The sequence below is a fragment of the Papio anubis genome, chromosome 1, assembly GCF_008728515.1.
Source record: "Papio anubis isolate 15944 chromosome 1, Panubis1.0, whole genome shotgun sequence".
Lineage (NCBI taxonomy): Eukaryota > Metazoa > Chordata > Mammalia > Primates > Cercopithecidae > Papio > Papio anubis.
The window spans coordinates 158,317,695-158,335,505 of NC_044976.1; the positions used below are offsets into that span (position 1 = coordinate 158,317,695).

A 17,811-nucleotide genomic window follows, 5' to 3' on the forward strand; every position below is an offset into this window, starting at 1 on the left:
CCTAGTGAGAAGGGGAGGAGGAAGAGATGCACACAGCCGGGAAACAGACGAAGTTCATCACCATCCATAATTCCCCACTGCAGCGCCTGGCCTGATGCAGACAAGGGCTGAGAGAGAGGAGAAGTTTAAATGTCCTAAGAAATTTGGAGTTTTGATTCAGTGGAAAGGAAATAACTGACGTTTCAAGAGGGAGAGGGGATATCAGCAGGACCAAAGGTCCTAAGTAGACAGAAGTAGATGGGATCGATCCAATGTTTAAGTGGGGGTGGGGGGTGGGGGAGCTGCCTCAATAGGAGTAGGGGCTGTTCGTCCACTGTAGCTGGGGATCAAGGGTGTGGATTGACTAGGGAAGTGTAGCTGGACTTACAGGCAGTTCTGAGCCTCGTTAGAGATGCATCATCTTGTATTCAGGGTAGAATCAGTCCACACAGTTGTGGTTTTCCTCTGGCCACGTTTGCTTGCCTGGAATGGTACAGAATGAGCAGAGAGCTGGATCTACATAAGGTTAGGGTTTTGCTGGGAAAGTATGTTGGAGGAAGACCAGGATATGCCCAAAAGGGTGGTTATGAAGGGCCACAGAATCTATACTGGGTTGGGAAGGAAGTGAAGACAGGAGGAAAATTTCAGGGCTAGGGCAGCAAAGTTCTTAATGACTAGGAAGAATTGTAGGTGTGATTGTGACTATAGGCAGCAATTACAGAACAACCCTAAAATGGGAGAAACAAATCTATCAACACCATTCACTCCCACTTTCCCACCCATTGACCTCTTCATTTCTGGTTATCTGTTGTTCTGACCCTCTGGTCCCTGGTGTGTCCTGTTCATCCTTCAACAAACTAGTACAGCCGTAAACCCTCCCCCAGTTCTTGGCATTGCAACAACACTAAGAGGGTTTCCCCTCCAAGTTTCATTTCCTATTTTCCTTTGTCCTATAAATTTCCACTTCTGGACCTGTGTGCTTTTGATAAAGCTCAGTGATTTTTCAGAAGCTCGGAGGTCAGATGCGTAACTTTCCCTGACTCCAGTTGGGTAAAATGTTCTCTCTCTCATATAAGAGTTTTTCCCATGAGAGAGTTCTAGGAGACAAGAAATATCCCAACTCCTCTAGACAGGGTGTAGGAAATAATGGAAAATCTTATGCCCACAGACCCTCTGGCACCATCCTGCTAACCTGGTCAAGACGCTGGAGCTCAAGACCTGGAAAATGCCAGGGAACTGCAGCCAGAGAACTATCCTTAGAGCACAAGGGTCCCAGAGGAACCAAGCTAGATGCTGCCAAGTTGTTTTGACTCTATAAGCTGAAGCATATACAGTCAGGAGCTACCCAGGCAAGGCAGAACCTGCGACTTGTGTGCCTTGTTGTCTTGGTCAAGTACACATGGTGGGTAGAACCAAAAAAAAAAAAAAAAAAAACTTCATGGTGTTTTTCAACCTCTGTTCTTTCCCAAGCAGGTGTCTATTCCGCCTTCTGAAGACAGAATCTCCTTAAGGAAATAGAGCCCTCACTAAATCTCCCATGATACGGCCTGGGCTTCTAAAGGGAGTGATTTTAACACTTGCACATTTATTCTCTAAGTAAAAGAGGGACTCCAACAGCAGTGCTCCAGAGCCAGCCCATCCTGTCTCGCAAGAACTGACAGTGAAATTTTCCAGAACTCTGAGAGTCAGTTGTTAGAGGCATACGTCATTTGAAAATAAATTATATAAATTTAAAATTATATCACATTAAAAATAAAGGTAATAAATACTCAAAACTCATCACTTGCTAATTATTTTACTGTATTGATTAGTATCTTCCCTCTTGAGGTTACATACCCCCTACTGCATGTACATGGTAGAAATACTATGAAATGGGATGCTCCTGGGCATCTCCTCCTACCCCCACACTCAGTGACTTCACTTAGGTAGTTCCAAACGGGCCATGGAAATCAGCAAACGCTGCAAGGCAATGCCCCACCCCTAACTCCCAGACAGCTGATTGTTAAACCTTTACCAGCATATCACTGGACTCCAGGGGCCCAGAAGGGTCAGTTGGAATAACCACAGCTTCAGCCCACCCTAGGAGCCTGCCATTTTCCCTGTCCAGTGCATGCCCCCTCCTCTGTGCAGGGAGAGGGCAATACTGCATTTACTCACTTGAAGGGCATCTTGGCCAGATGGTTTCCCTCAGACAGCAGTGCTAAGGAGCTGGCTAGGAAAATATTTTCCCAACTCTGCCTGGCTTCCTTTGAACAGGAATAAAACTGGTTCTCAGAAATGCAGCCAGTAGGTAAGTAAATAAAGCAGCTGTGCTGTGAGTTCCAGCTGAAATAAAGAAAACTTATGAGTCTGGTTTGCATAAAGCGAAAGCTTATGGATTCAGATTTTCCTCCCTTCCTGCCCTCCGGTCTCTCTCCTACAACAGGACCCCATCTGTGCCTGCATCGCCCTCCCCGCTTCCCCGGGGATGTGATCAGCACCTGGTTGTTCATTGGCTCTAGTACAGGATAAACTTGCAGCTTTCTGGACACTTGTTTCCAATGGTGGAGCTATTTATTTCTCTTTTCGTAGTGGACATTGCCTAGCCTCATGGACCCTGTCAAGGGCCCATGTTCAAGGATCTCCTGTTCTGAGCTGAAATACCCCCACCCCTGAGTCCATTTGAAGTTAGGTCATTTCACTTGAGGGCCAAGGACAGAAGAAGGAGATGGGGAACCTAGCAGGTTTAGGAATTCAGCTAGATTTCTGACATGCCCTGAAAATAGGTGTTTGTCTACCCTAAAATCTGATGGTGAATTAACCACAAGCAAGATGCACTTTGCACATGCACTTCATGTTAGTATATGCCGAGGGACACTGCAGAAATAGCTCTATTCACTAGTTTCTATTTATTCACATTATGTGTTACAGTGTGGTATGTATGTGTATGAACGTGTTAGGGTGTGGTCCGTTGTGAACCCAGATGCAGGTATACATGTATGTGTGTAGATGGGCATATGTGAGTGTCATTTTCTAGATGCCTGGGTTTTAAACGTGTATGAAATTATGTGTGAGTAGCTGTGTATGTTTCTCTGTCTGTGTCTTTGTATAGGCAGATGTGATTGTGTGCGTGCAGGACTGAGCCTCGTGACTTCTGAAAACCTGGTTGAAATGCTGGGAGAATGTCATCGTCTTCTAAAAATAGAGGAGCTGAAATATTTTGAAGAGAGGATTGAACACACACACACATACACACACACCCAAACACATTTCTGTTTTGAGATTCCCTATGTTCCCTTAAGCCCTGTGTGTAATGGAAAAACACCAAATATTTGCAGTTTTCTGTCATGATAAGGATTGTTGACTTCATCCAGGGATAGAATTTTATCACTCAGTTGTCAGGGGAAGGGTGTAGGAGGGGGCCCTGAAGGGGACAGATTTAGACGAATCAAGTCTAACCTTGCTTCTCTGCAGCTGATTCCATCTGTCTTTAAAACATCTTGGCCTGCTTCCCACTGTTCAAAGGGAAGGAGCTTGTCTCTAGCTGTGGATCCGTTTGGCATATAGGCGAGGGAACAGAGGGGCCGTGGTCATCTTCCTTTTAAGGACAAAAAGACACAAAGACATGAGATCCTGTTGTAGCATAATGGGATTAGAAACAACAGAAAATGTCTACTTCTTTATGGGTTGTGAGATATGATAAAGGCTTTCTGAAGTGTTTATGAAGTTTGTTCCAGGTGATTCTAAGAGAAGACTCTTAGTTCTCTGAGATGAATTAGAATCAGAATCATGGAGGTTCATACAATCATCAGAACAACCTCTGGAAGTTTGTTTGTTTGTTTATTTGTTTGTTTGAGACAGAGTCTCACTCTGTCACCCAGGCTGGAGTGCAGTGGCGCAATCTCGGCTCACTGCAATCTCTACCTCCCAGGTTCAAGCGAGTCTCCCGCCACAGCCTCCCAAGTAGCTGAGACTACAGGCGTGCACCATCATGCCCAGCTAATTTTTGTATTTTTAGTAGAGATGGGGTTTTGTCATGTTGGCCAGGCTGGTCTTGAACTCCTGACCTCAAGTGATCCACCTGCCTCAGCCTCCCAAAGTGCTGGGATTACAGGTGTGAGCCACTGTGCCTGGCCAACCTCTGGAATTTGTAAGAATCTTATGTTTATGGGGGATTTATTATAATAGCATGGATCACTGGCTTTGTGTTCATCAACTTACTTAATTTCCACCACAATCATGTAAGGGTAATTATTATCCTATTCCACAGGTGAGAAAAATAGCACACAGAGGTGGAGACACTTGTCCAAGGCCACAAAGCTAGTAAATGATGAAATAATTTTTGAATTTTAAAACACAATAAAGAGTTTAAGTAGAAGATTAAACATAGCTGAAGAGAAAATTAGTAAACCAGAAGATAAATCTGAAGAAATTATTAAGACTAACAGTTAGAATATGTAAAGGCATGAAGCAATAATGGAGGATGGAATGAGAAATTGAATAAACATCTAATCAGAATTCCAGAAGGAGAGAAGACAGTGAATATTTGAAGATAATTTCTCAGAGGAGAAACACGAGTCCATAGATAGAGGATACAACATATACCAAGCAGAATAAACAAAACTAAATTCATTACTAGACACATTTCAGAAAACCTGAAAAATAATAGAGTCAAAGAGATCTTATAACCAGTAAGACAGAAAAGAGAAATCACCTGCAAAATAATGGCATAGATTTATTGTAGAATCCCCAGTAGTAATAATGGAAGCTCGAAGAAAGTGGAACCATATTAAGAGAAAGAAAAAACAAACCTCTCAACCTGAAATTGTGTACCTAGAAAAATCTGTTCTTTCTAAAAGAGGGTGAAATAAAGATATATTCATAACTCCGGGATTCTAGAACTCATGCTTTTTCCTCTACGTTATACTGTTGCTACCAGTTCTCAGATAGTTTAGATCTGAAGTTTTATAGTCAGTCATGCCTCATTTTATTGTACTTTGCTTTATTGCACTCTGCAGACATGACTTTTTTAAAAACTTGAAGCTTGGTGACAACCCTATGTCAAACAAATCTATTGGTGCCAATTTTCCAACAGCATGTTTTCCAACTTTCTGTCTCTGTGTCACATCTTAGTAATTCTCACATTATTTCAAACATTTTTATTATTATCATACCTGTTACGGTGACCTGTGATCAGCGATCTCTGATGCTACTACTGTAATTGTTCTGTGGTGTCATGAACCGCACCCATGTAAGATGGCAAACTCAGTTGATAAATGTATGTGTTCTGACTGCTCCCACCAGCTTTCCCCCATCTCTCTTCTTCTCCTTTGCCTCCCTATTCCCTAAGACACACAACATTGAAATTAAGCCAACCAATAACCTTACGATGGCCTCTAAGTGTTCAAGAGTCACGTGTCTCACTTTACACGGAAAGCTAGAAACTGTTAAACTTAGTGAGGAAGGTATGTCCAAAGCTGAGACAGGCCGAAAGCTAGGCCTCTTATGCCAAACAGCCAAGTTTTGAATGTAAAGGAAAAGTTCCTGAAGAAAATTAAAAGTGCTATTCCAGTGAACACATGAATGATAAGAAAGAAAACAGCCTTACTCCTGATAGAGAGAAAATTTTAGTGGTCTGGATAGATCAAACCAGGCACAATACTCCCTTGAGCCAAAGCGTAATTCAGAGCAAGGCCCTAACTCTCTTCATCCCCATGGAAGAAGGCTGAGAGAGGTCAGGAAGCTGCAGAAGAAAAGTCTGAAGCTAGCAGAGGTTGGTTCATTAAGTTTAAGGAAAGAAGTCATCTCCATAACATAGAAGTACAAGATGCAGCACCAAATACTGATGTAGACACTGCAGCAAGTTATCTAGAAGATCTAGCTAAGATAACTTATGAAGGTGACTACACTAAACAACAGCTTTTCAATGTAGATAAAACAGCCTTCCTCTTTAAAAAAGAAGATGCCATCTAACACTTTCTTAGCTAGAGAGGAGAAGTCAAAGCCTGGCTTCAAAGTTTCAGAAGACAGGCTGACTCTCATGTTACGGGCTAATGCAGCTGGTGGCTTTAAGTTGCAGTCAATGCTCATTTACCATTTTGAAAACTCTAAGGAATTATGCGGCTAGGAGCAGTGGCTCACGCCTGTAATCCCAGGTCTTTGAGAAGCTGAGATGGGAGAATCACTTAAGCCCAGGAGTTCAAGACCAGCCTGGGCAACAGAGCGAGACCTCGTCTCTACAAAATTAAAACAAACAAACAAACAAACAAAAAACTTTAGCCAGGTGTTATGGTGTGTACCTGTAGTTGCAGCTACTTTGGAGGCTAAAGCAGGAGGATTGCTTGGGACCAGGAGTTCAAGGCTGTAGGGAGCTATGATTGTGCCACTGCACTCCAGCCTGGGCAGCAGAGTGAGACCCTGTATACTGTGTCTATGCTCTATAAATGGGGCAACAAAGACTGGATGACAGCACATCTGTTTCCAATATGGTTTATGAACTATTTTAAGTCCACTGTTGAGACATACTGTTCAGAAAGAAAGGTTCCTTTCAAAATATTACTGCTTGTTGACAATAAACCTGGCTACCCAAGAGCTCTGATGGAGATGCACAAGGAGATTAATATTGTCATGCCTGCTAACACAACATCCATTCTGCAACCCATGGATTAAGGAATAATTTCAACTTTCAAGTCTTATGATATAAGAAATACATTTTGTAACGCTATAGCTGCCATAGATAATGATTCCTCTGATGAATCTGGGCAAAGTTAGTTGAAAACCTTCCGGAAGGGATTCACCATTCTAGATGCCATTAAGAACAATCAAGGTCAAAATATCAGCATTAATAGGAAATTGGAAGAAGTTTATTCTCACCCTCATGGATTACTTTGAGGGGTTCAAGACTTCAGTAGGGGAAGTCATTGCAGATGTGGTGGAAATAGCAAGAGAACTAGAAGCAGAGCCTGAAGATGGGACCAAACTGCTGAAATCTCATGATGAGGAGTTGCAGCTTCTGGATGAGCAAAGAACGTGGCTTCTTAAGATAGAATCTACTCCTGGTGAAGATGCTGTGAACATTGTTGAAGTGACAACAAAAGATTTAGAATATTCCATAAACTTAATTGATAAAGCAGTGGCAGAGTTTGAAGACTGACTCCAATTTTGAAACAAGTTCCACTCTGGGTAAAATACTCTCAAACAGCATCACATGCTACAGAGAAATCTTTCGTGGAAGGAAGAGTCAATCAATGTGGTAAACTTCCTTATCTTGTTTTAAGAAATTGCCACAGCCACTTCAGTCTTCAGTGACCACCACCCTGATCAGTCAGCAGCCATCAACATTAGGCCAGACCTTCCTCTTGCAAAAAGGTTATGACTTGCTGAAGGCTCAGATGTTCATTAGCATTTTTAGCAACAAAGTGTTTTTAAATTAAGATATGTGCAATGTTTTTTAGACATAATGCTATTGCACACTTAATAGACCCTAGTATAGTATAGACATAATTTTTATATGCACTAGGGAACCAAAAAATTCATGTGACTCACTTGATTGAGATATTCACTGTTGCAGCGGTCTGGAACGGAACCTGCAATATCTCCGAAGTATGCTTATATTACAATAATTATCTTCCAGGAAATTCTTCTTGCTTCCTCTGTTTCCTCCTGCCTCCACTATTCCTTTTAAGGTCACAGCATTTCTAGGGGGGAAAAAAAATGCCATTTTCATTGGCTTGTATTTAAGGGAGCTCCAGGGTCTAATCCTTTGGAAGTTCTCCTTCATAAAAGGCTCTGGGGAGTCAAAACAGCACTGCAGACTGTCGCTGGACCCCAGTGACAGTCTACAGACAAGAGAGGTGGTGGGAGCAAGCACGGAGCATACCATGAAGGCCCTGGAACCCTTTCTAGAAATCTTTTGCACTCCCTTAGAGACCATAACTTGGTAAACACTGCACCTTTAAATATCATTTTATTAGAGTGAACAGAGCCTGCAGGCATAGCATTAATCAACTCAGCGTTCCCTTCAGGCCTGGGGGCTGGCAGAGTCTTGCCTTCCCTTTGTCCCAAGGTCAGAAATTACTTTGCAGTTCACTTGGCTCAATTTCCCTTTGGATTAGCACTAAGATAGCTTTTAACTAAAGGTTTTCTGCCCCTTGAAATGCACCAAACTCTCAGCTAAGACTGCTGGCCTCAGATCACAAATTCCTCTTCCGTTCCCTCCCCTGAGAACTAACCCTGAAGGGTGATTGATTTACTTAACCTTTGTTGGTACAAATATGAAAGGCAGCTGCCTCTCTTCAGCTAACATTTGAACCAGTTTATGTTATTTTGCTCTGAGAGCTGGCATTTCTTGAAGGTCTTCTCTGACCTTACTCCAGAAAAGTGGTAAGGCCCTCGTCTTGGCAGAAAATGGGAGGAAATACAGAAGGGAAAAGGGGGCCAAAGTGGAGAGGTTGTGAAGAGGAGGAAGGGGAGTGGTCAGCAGTGTTGGCATTCAGGAGACCAGAGATGCCAGTAGAAGAGCTGCGGAGTCCCTCCTGGAGTCTGTGCCTCAGCCTCCCCAGCGGTCCCCTTTCCTTCTTCTCTTTCTCCTCCCCACTCCAGGATGGCCTATGCCTCCACTCTGCCCCCAGTCCTCTTCTTTTCCTGGACCTCAGGACAAGAGAGGACTTTCTTCCTGGGGTCTAAGACTGCCATATTGTCCCCCCTCCAACCTTAATCAAGGTCTCTCAGCCATGGGCCTCTGCAAGCCCTACCCTTCCACCTTGTATTAGTTAAGACAACACTAACTGCTATGATAAACCTAAAACTCTCTATGGATCAAATATGATAGAAATCTAGTTTTTGGCCAGGCATGGTGGTTCACGCCTGTAATCCCAACACTTTGGGAGGCTGAGGTGGGAGGATCTCTGGCCCAGGAATGAATCAGCTAGTAACATAGTGAGACAAAGAGAAGAAGGGAAGGAAGGAAGGAAGGAAGGAAGGAAGGAAGGAAGGAAGGAAGGAAGGGAAGGAAGGAAGGAGGGAAGGAGAGGGAAGAGAGAGAGAGAGAGAGAGAGAGAGAGAGAAAGAGAGAAAGAGAGAAAGAAATGCATTTATTGCTCCCATAAAGTCCAAAATGGGTTTTCCTGACTGGCAGGCAGCTATCCTCTGAACTGTGATCTGTATCTGGGTTTCTTCTATTCTATGGTTCCACCCTCTTCATTCACTGGCTCCCAGAGTGGGAGGGGAAAATGGCAAAGGATTGTGTGGGGGAGACTTATGCACCAGGCCTGGAAGAGGCTCGTGGCTTCTCCTCACATTCCATTGGCTGGAGTCCAGTTAAATGGCCACAAGGGAGGCTGGGAAATGTAGGGTAGCTGTGTTCCCAGGAAGAAGAGGAGCCAGTCTCTGCTCACCCCTGCCCCTTTCTTACTTTCCTATTTTGCCCGTGGTGAAGATATCTTCACCAGGTGTCTGTTAGGGCTGGTTTTTTACTATTTGGTGAAGTTCAGCTGCTTCACTTATTTTTCTACACAGGGATGCCCACTAAGTGTTACCTTCACATCAATCCCCAAACATGGTGGTGGCTCCCTCAGGCACTCCATTGAGAAGCATTTGCAGCCGCCCTGGGTCTTGAGTGCCAGGATTGACTGATGCAGAGTGGGTGTGGTGGCAAGGGTACCATTTTTTGGCCATCTTGCTCCAACAGCCCTTTGGGGGTTTATTTCCCCAGCAGTTGTGTGGTCCCAATGGTTGGGACCATCAGCCCAGAGGCCCATCACTTTTTTTTTTTTTTTTTTTTGAGACGGAATCTTCATCTTGTCGCCCAGGCTGGAGTGCAATGGCGTGATCTTGGCTCACCACAACCTCCGTCTCCCAGGTTCAAGCGATTCTTTTGCCTCAGCCTCCCAAGTAGCTGGGATTACAGGCACCAGCCACCACGCCCGGCTAATTTTTGTATTTTTAGTAGAGATGGGGTTTCACCATGTTGGCTAGGCTGGTTTCGAACTCCTGACCTCAGGTGATCCGCCTGCCTTGGCCTCCCAAAACCTGGCCAGCTCATCACTTTTTTTTTTCCCTCGAGACAGAATTTTGCTCTGTTGCCCAGGCTGAAGTGCAGTGGCGCGATCTCAGCTCACTGCAACCTCCGCCTCCTGGGTTCAAGTAATTCTCCTGCCTCAGCCTCCCCAGTAGCTGGGATCCTGGCTCACTGTAACCTCCTGGGTTCAAGCGATTCTCCTGCCTCAGCTTCACAAGTAGCTAGGATTACAGGCATGCGCCACCATGCCTGGCTAATTTTTTGTATTTTTAGTAGAGACGGGGTTTCTCCATATTGGCCAGGCTGGACTCAAACTCCTGACCTCATGATCCACACACTTTGGTCTCCCAAAGTGCTGGAATTACAGGTGTGAGCCACCATGCCTGGCCCCATCACTTTTATATCACTTCCTTTCAATGCCCCCAGGATGATACACCCTCCTTTTCATTTTGCACCTTTAACTTCTCTGGGCCAGTCTGTGTTCTAGTTAACCTCAGCAACTTGCAGAGCAGAACTGACTTGTATAAGGCTAATCGGAGAGAAGGAGCAGATTATGAAAGGCCTTCAGAGACAGCCCTGTGGCCCAGGAGACATGGAGAAATGCCGTGGATGGCATGATGCAGGAAGCCACCTGCTGGGGTGAATGAGGAAGACTGTGGACCTGTGGCAGAGGCTGAGGGCAAAGACGGCAGCCAGAGCCCTGGGCCAGAAAGTGGTGCAGGTGTTGCCAAAGTGACAAAGAAATTTGGCCCTGAGGTCCCTTCTCTACACCCTGCCCTCCCTCAGTTCCACTGTAGCTAGAGTGCTGGAAGCTGAGTTGCAGTGTCAAGCACATGTGTGCGTTTGTGCCTGTCTACCTGCTCACACCCCTCTGGGGATCTTCATCATTGGCACTGACCCCCTCTCCATTATACCAGATTGTCCACATCCCTTCCTGATGGCTAACAAGATGCGAATACATTCACATCCCTCCCCCAGGTGTGCTTCTCTAAGGTAACAAAGTCCCTCAATTAATCCAGCCCTGAGGGACAGGAGAGATAGGGGAAGATCTTCAAGTCCCTAAATCTGAAAAGGAAACAAATGGCCCAACATTGCAGTCCTTGGTGTTCATGAGAAAGACCCGGGGAGACTTAAAATTACAGACTCCTAGGCCCCTATGCAGAACCACTGAATGCGAATCTCCAGAGGCTGAGTCTCCTTGGCTGCCTCAGTGGCACCACAGGGAATCCAGATGCACACCAAAGTTTGGGAACTACTGGCTTCAGGAGCCAGTTCTATAGAGTCTGAAATAAGAGATGATCCAGAGAGAATCCGAGGTATCATAATTCTGTAACATTAGCCATCAAAATGGGATTAGTAAAGATCGCTAGCACTTACTAACCATTTCCGATGTGCAAGTGCTATTCCTATGTGCTGTACATGGATTATTTCCTTCTCACAGTAAACTTACGAAGTAGGTTCTGCTGTTGTCTTCATTATACAGATTAGGAAACAGAGGCACAGAGAGGGTGTTCTAAGATCACATAGCTAGTAAGTATGAAAGCCTAATTTGATCTCAGGAAGTCTTACTCCAAAGTCTCTGCTCTTAACCATTATGCCGCACTGTCACCCTTTTTCCTCTTTTAATAGGTGTGAGAGTTGAAAGGGGAGAGGTAGTCTAGAGAAGAACTGAGAGGAGGATAGGTTAGCTGAGCTCCATCTTTCGCACTTACCACCCATCCCCTCCACGCTAAAAGGAAGATAATGAAGGGGTTCAGAGAAGAGATTATGAGAAAGAAAGGCATCTTCCATTTGCATTTCAGTCTGGTCACTTACGTAATAACTTCCCGTGGGTGCCTCCACGCTTCTCAGGAATGACAAAATCTGTTCCCTTTGTCTGCCATAATTCTTTCTCTTCATTAACACCTGACAAGGTCCTACTGACCCTTCAGGTCTCCCTGGGAAGCCTTAGATAACTCTCCACCCTAACAGAGTCTATCATGACTTTTGATCTTCTTCTGCAATTATGGGTGTTCACATCTTCCTCTAGTCATCGTTCCTTGAAATCAGGGACTCCACAGCCCTTTTTGTCATTGTAGTCCCCATGCTTGGCACATAGAGGCACTCAATAAATCTTGTGGGAAAAAATGAATGAAGGAACGAAACATTTATTGAGCACATACTGTGTGTCAGACACTACAAGATCTTATGGATCTTTGAAGATGTATGGACATAGTTCCCACTCACAACGAATGTACAATCTTGTTAGGAGGAACAGATGTACCCCCAAGAGCAGTGAGACCCGGAGGCATCACTGGCCTCCCATGTCACTGTAGGTCAGTCACTGCCCTGCTTCCTCTTTTCCTCCTGGTACAAAGGGTTTATAAATCCTCTGAGGGCACTCCCTATTCTCTTGTCTATTTCTACATAGAGACATCATTAAATGGACCCTGTGTACTTGTGGTTTGGAAGGTGGAGGAGCCAGGGAGAAGGACCTGGAAAGGCCACTTCTCGCTGGTACTGGGACAGAATAGTGGTTGCACAGTGAGCAGGAGAGGAAAAATGACAAAGGTCCTGGGACCCTGGGGAAGAAATAAGAGGCTTCTCTGAGTGCCAGCCTGGGAAGATGAAATGCTCCTAGGGGGTTGATTTGTATGTCTTGGGCACCAGTCAAAGGTCGCTTTCCACAGTCCTGTTATTTGAGGGGAGTGGGAGGGTGGAAGGGGCTGCCTCCTTATCGCTTCCTCTCCTTAGCCAGTTCTGCTCAGAGCCCCAAAACCCTAAGACCAGATTGTCAACCCCAGCCTGCTGCGCGAGATTTGTTTAGGCCTTGCATACTAATTGGCTCCACTCTGGTGCTCCAGGAACTTAATTGTGAGCCCATCACGACCTCTTCTGTCCTCAGATAGGAATGTGCACAGGCTTGTAGCAGAAACTGGGATTGCACAAGCGACAGGACGTTGGAGGGTGGGGTGGGAAATCCTGGGTGTTAAGCTTTGCCTGAGTTGATGCAAGGTCATCTTCTGAAGGATGAGATGAAGCAACAAAGTCAGGATCCCCAGCCAGGGCCACAGAGGTCAAGGAGGCAGAGGCATCCTATGAATTTCCCTAGTGGAAAATCAGGTGTCAGGACACCGGGTGGAAAAATTAATGGATCTCCCAGATCCTTGCTATTTTCTTTTTCTTCTGATTGCAGACACTTCCGAAATGACTTGTCCAGGCCTGGCCAGTCCCTCAGCAGAGGCTGGATGGAAGAGGTTAGGGTGGAGAGGTCAGCATTGCCAACAGGACTCTGGAGCCCCAAGGAACCCAATCTGTGTTCTTTCCAGAATGAGTCAGAATAGGCTGCCACAGCGGGCAGCCTTGCCTGGTCACCATTCCAGGTGACCAGGGGCCACAGCACAGTCCTTGCATCCCCATCCTGGTCCTGTGCGGGAGGGATTGAAGCTGCTCAGGCCCAGTGCTCTGGGACTATGTGTCACATGCCCTAGCTGTTCGTGCCCCTCTCACTGCAGGCCCCAGGCCTGATAACTGGCTTTTTTCTGTTTTGTTCTTGAGCCCCAGTTCCTTATCCCATCAGGACCTAGACTTCTCCACCAGCCTTATAGTGAAGGCTCCATCTGTTGAACCTGTTTCTGGAAGCTGTTTCATCTCCTGGCCCTCCTGCTCCTCCCCAGGGACAGAAAATCCCAATTAGACATCCATGGTAGCCATTCTTAATTGATCACATCACTCTTTCCTATTTTCTTCTGCTAAAGCAAGACTTAAAATCCCCCTTGACACAGAGCTCCAGACAGCCACTACCAATCCATTACACCCAGCATGGGAACTGAATCCTATTTGCCGTCTCTGCTTTTTCCATTTGGACCCCTCCCAGGCCCTGCAGCTGGGACCTCTAGCAAGGACTGCCCTCATTTTCCCTGCCCCCCACCCCTGCGCCTTGCCCCATTTCACCAGGCTGTGCCCCAAATATGGCCAGAAGCTCAAAGATGCTAATTATGATTTAAATTCATTTTTCCTTCTAATCTCAAAGACTTGCACTACTCTATCCATTTTAGGAAGAGGGAAATTTTGAGGAGCCAAGAAGGTACAGGACTCTTATTTGACTCTTGGTCCAAAGTTGGGGAAATAATCCCCTGATAGGCTGAGCAAAGTCACAGAGTATAACCAGAACCCCCAGCTACATCTCATTTCTCACCTACTAAAAAAGCAAAGCACATAATCTCCATCTACTTTAGGGGCAGTCCCAGTTTTCACTCAGCAATAAACCCTCATTTCACACTTCTTTCCTGCTGCTTGCTGCTAAGTACAGAGATGTCTCTCTCTCTATATATATATAACTTCCCTTGCCCTAAATGGGCCCAAAGTCCACCTCCTGACTACCCCCTGAGTGTATCTTTGGGACACACTGACTTAATGCAGATCAAAGGCACTGGTTTCTTACACCTTGTGTTTCAGAATCACCCGCAAGCTTGATAACATATAGATTCCTAGGCCCCATCCAATTCAAACCAAGAATCTCCTGGATAAGGGCCTGAGACTCTGTGTTTATAACTCCCTGGATCAGTAGTCCTTAAAGTGTGATCCCCAGCAGCAGCCACACCTGAGAACTTATTAGAACTGCACTAACAACTCCTCAGGTGATTCTGATGCAATTCCAGTCTGAGAACCCACTGTCCTCGGTGGTCCTGGGTAGATTCAAGTTTGGGAGCCATTGATCCAAGGGACCCTGTCGATTTCTGACTCCAGCTGTGGTCCCTTGGCCCCATCCAGTGCAGCCTAAATGGTAGGGAGCAAACCCTGGGACATCTTTAGTCTTCTCTAGGTGACTGGCCTGTTGAAAGGAAAAGGCTGGAACAGACAACTTCTCCAAGGCTGTTGATATACCTGGCAGCAGTTTCTGCTGGCCGCCAGAGAGCCAGCCAAGCAAAGGCCCTTCTGAAAGGCTCTATTCAAAGCTGTTAAATGAGCAAACACCACCGCTTTTTTCCTTTCCCCTGCACCTGGAGCTGTGACCAGAACTGTTGGCAACCGCAGCTGTGGCCCCACGAAAGGGCCAGGGCAAAAGAAGATCAATCCTTACCTGCTGGAGAGCTAGGCCCCTGAGAAGGAGCTGGCCAGAGGGTTCAGAAAAGGGAATGTCCCCCAGATACAGGGCCAACTCCTCAGAGTGGGAAAACCCGTTCCTCCTCTGCGTCCCTAGCACAGTGCTTACATTCAGACAGTGCCTGGGAGGTGGGCTGTGCTGCATGCCCAGCAGAGGGAAGCTCTGGGGGTCTCTCAGACTGTAGAGGACAGGTGGACAGGCCGACCACCCACAGACAATTCAAGATGGGAACCTATTCATGCCCAGTCGGGGTCAAGGCACTGTAGGGTTGCAGCTGTGCACCACTTCAGTTGCAGAGAGAGCACAGATTTGAAACTGCCCTGTCCTTCAAGGTCCACATCACATGTCCAGAGCAGGGCTCTGTGCTGCACTGGCCACTGCCCAGAGGGAATGACATAGTCGTGCACCCTGTCTCAGGACTCTAGCAGTCTGAGCCATTTCCCCAAGGCCGGTACAAGTCTTGGTTTCTGGTTTCAACAACAGTTTATTTAATCTCCCATCTTCTGATTCACTTGCGGACCAAGAATCAACCCTCTGGTATTTTATGAAACCATAAGGCTTTCACTATGTCAAACTTGAAATCCAGATGGACTCAAACCCATCACCACTCACATTCCAGGAAACCTTTCTTACCAGCCGTATGCTTGGGTAGCCTTTGCGCCCCTTCCTGGATCAATCTCCTTATCTGTAAAATAGAAGGATACCACCAACTTCACAATACCCTTCCATGACATTGCAGTCACTTAACAAAGCTTAGTTGCCTACTTACTTTCTCCTTTAAGTTGAGAAGCCAGTACGCAAGGCCACAAAATGGTAGAAGTGGGGTCTGAGTCTGGATTTTCTGTCGTCCTACATAGAATACCATGGTAGTAAGTTGAATTGTGTGCCCCAGAAAGATAGGCTGAAGTCCTAGCCCCCTGTGAATGTGACCATAATTGGAAATAGGGTCTTTGCAGATGTAATCAAGTTAAGATGAAGTCATACTAGATTAGGGTGTGGTGTCTATAAAGAAAAAAGAGGCAGGTTTGGGTACAAAGATACACAAAGAAGGCTATGCGAAGACAGAGGCAGAGGTCGGAGTGACGCAGCCACAGGCCCAGGAATGCCAAGGATTGTTGGGAGCCACGGGATGCTAGGAAGAAGCAAGTAAGGATTCCTCTCCGGAGGCTTAGAGAAAGTGACTCTGCCCGTATCTTGATTTTAGACTTCTAGCCTCTCGAACAGTGAAAAAATAGATTTTTGCTTTAAACTACCCAGTTTGTGGTAATTTGTTCCAGCAGCTCTAGGAAACTAACACTAACGTTCTCCCCCAGACCTAAAGCACCGCTGCTGACCTTTCTGTGGCTGGCCCCATTCCCATCGGCAGCCTTTACCCTCCTGCTGATCCCCAACTTTACCTGGCTCTCCATAAAATAGCATCATATTTCACATGTGAACCATGCTTTCGTTGGTTTTTTAGAGACAGAGTCTTGCTCTGTCACCCAGGCTGGAGTACAGTGGTACCATCCTAGCTCACTGCAGCCTTGAACTTCTGGGCTCAAGCAAGCCTCCCACTTCAGCCTCCCAAAGCACTAGGATTATAGGCATGAGCCATGGCACATGGTCAGAGTTTCAAGGCTTTTGATCTCATTTTATGATGTGAAAATTGAGGATCACGGAGATTAAGGTGATTATCCTGTGATACCATGACAAATAAGTGGAACAGCCAAGACTGAACCCAAATACTCTGACTCTTAAGCCAAAGTTCTTTTTCTTTAAATTTTTTATTGTAAGGTGTAATAACACACATATAGCAATGCACAAACACAAATGTATAGCTCAAGCAAAGCAGCACAACCCATATAAACACCATCTAGGTCAAGAAATAGAATATTGCCTGCCTCCCAGGTGCCCCCTGGCAATCACTCTCCCTTTCCTCCTCCCCAAGGTTACTGCTGCCCCATGCCAGGCCAGTAATTGGACCACACATCCCATTTCAACCTCGGTGTCACTAAGAATCATTGGAGGCAGCAGTAAAAAGATGGAAGCCTGTATATGTACTGGGGGAAACCCCTGCGCTCCTTTCTCTAAGGCTCAGGATTTCCCTGAAGCTAAGCCTCTCTAGGGCTCTTCCCCATGGCTTTCTTTAGAGACGTCAAAACAAAACACAACACACAACTCTTAACTGGTCTTGACACTTTCAGAATCGTAAAAGCTGGGAGTGGCTGACAAATTTTTTTTTTTAAGCAGTAAAACCATAGACTTTGAACAAGAAGGGAGGGAGAAGGGGAGATCAGAAGGTACACCCAAGGGCTGGGATCATGGATGGTTAAGGAAACAAAGCAATAATTATCAAGTCCCCGAGAATAGTCTGCCCACCACATCCCCCTCCCTTCCTCCTACCAGAGACATCTCTGCTATACCAGCAGGGGTAAGCAAGACCCACAGGAGTTTAGCCTAATCTTGCCTAGAGGCAGGCGCAAGCCACATGGCTTCTCGTCGCGCCTTCCTGTCTGAGTTTGTGATCCCTCTCTTCGCCAGGAGTCTGCACGCCTGCTGTCAGTATCAGAGGATAGATAGGGCAGGAACAGGGGAGAGTAAGAGAATAGGGACTAGTCAGAAGGTTCCAGCCAGGAAATTGAGCCATCATTCCCTTGCCTGACTTCTGGAAAGTCACTTAACGCCTCTGGGCTGCAGATCCTGCCCTCTGAAGCAAGGGCAATGGGTCAAGACCTTGTGGCAACACTGATGCAGACATGAGATGCTCCCC

At 45.9% G+C, this 17,811-nt stretch overlaps 1 long non-coding RNA gene across 1 annotated transcript; it reads right to left on the minus strand.

Annotated features, from left to right (window-relative positions):
• Positions 1-299: 299 nt before the first annotated feature.
• LOC108582599 lies at positions 300-8,836 on the minus strand. Its single transcript, XR_002517900.2, has 4 exons — positions 8,216-8,836; positions 7,504-7,655; positions 2,137-3,556; positions 300-462 (listed from the first exon to the last, which is right to left on the minus strand). It is a non-coding gene; the product is annotated as an uncharacterized LOC108582599 (long non-coding RNA).
• Between the last annotated feature and the right edge of the window lie 8,975 nt (positions 8,837-17,811).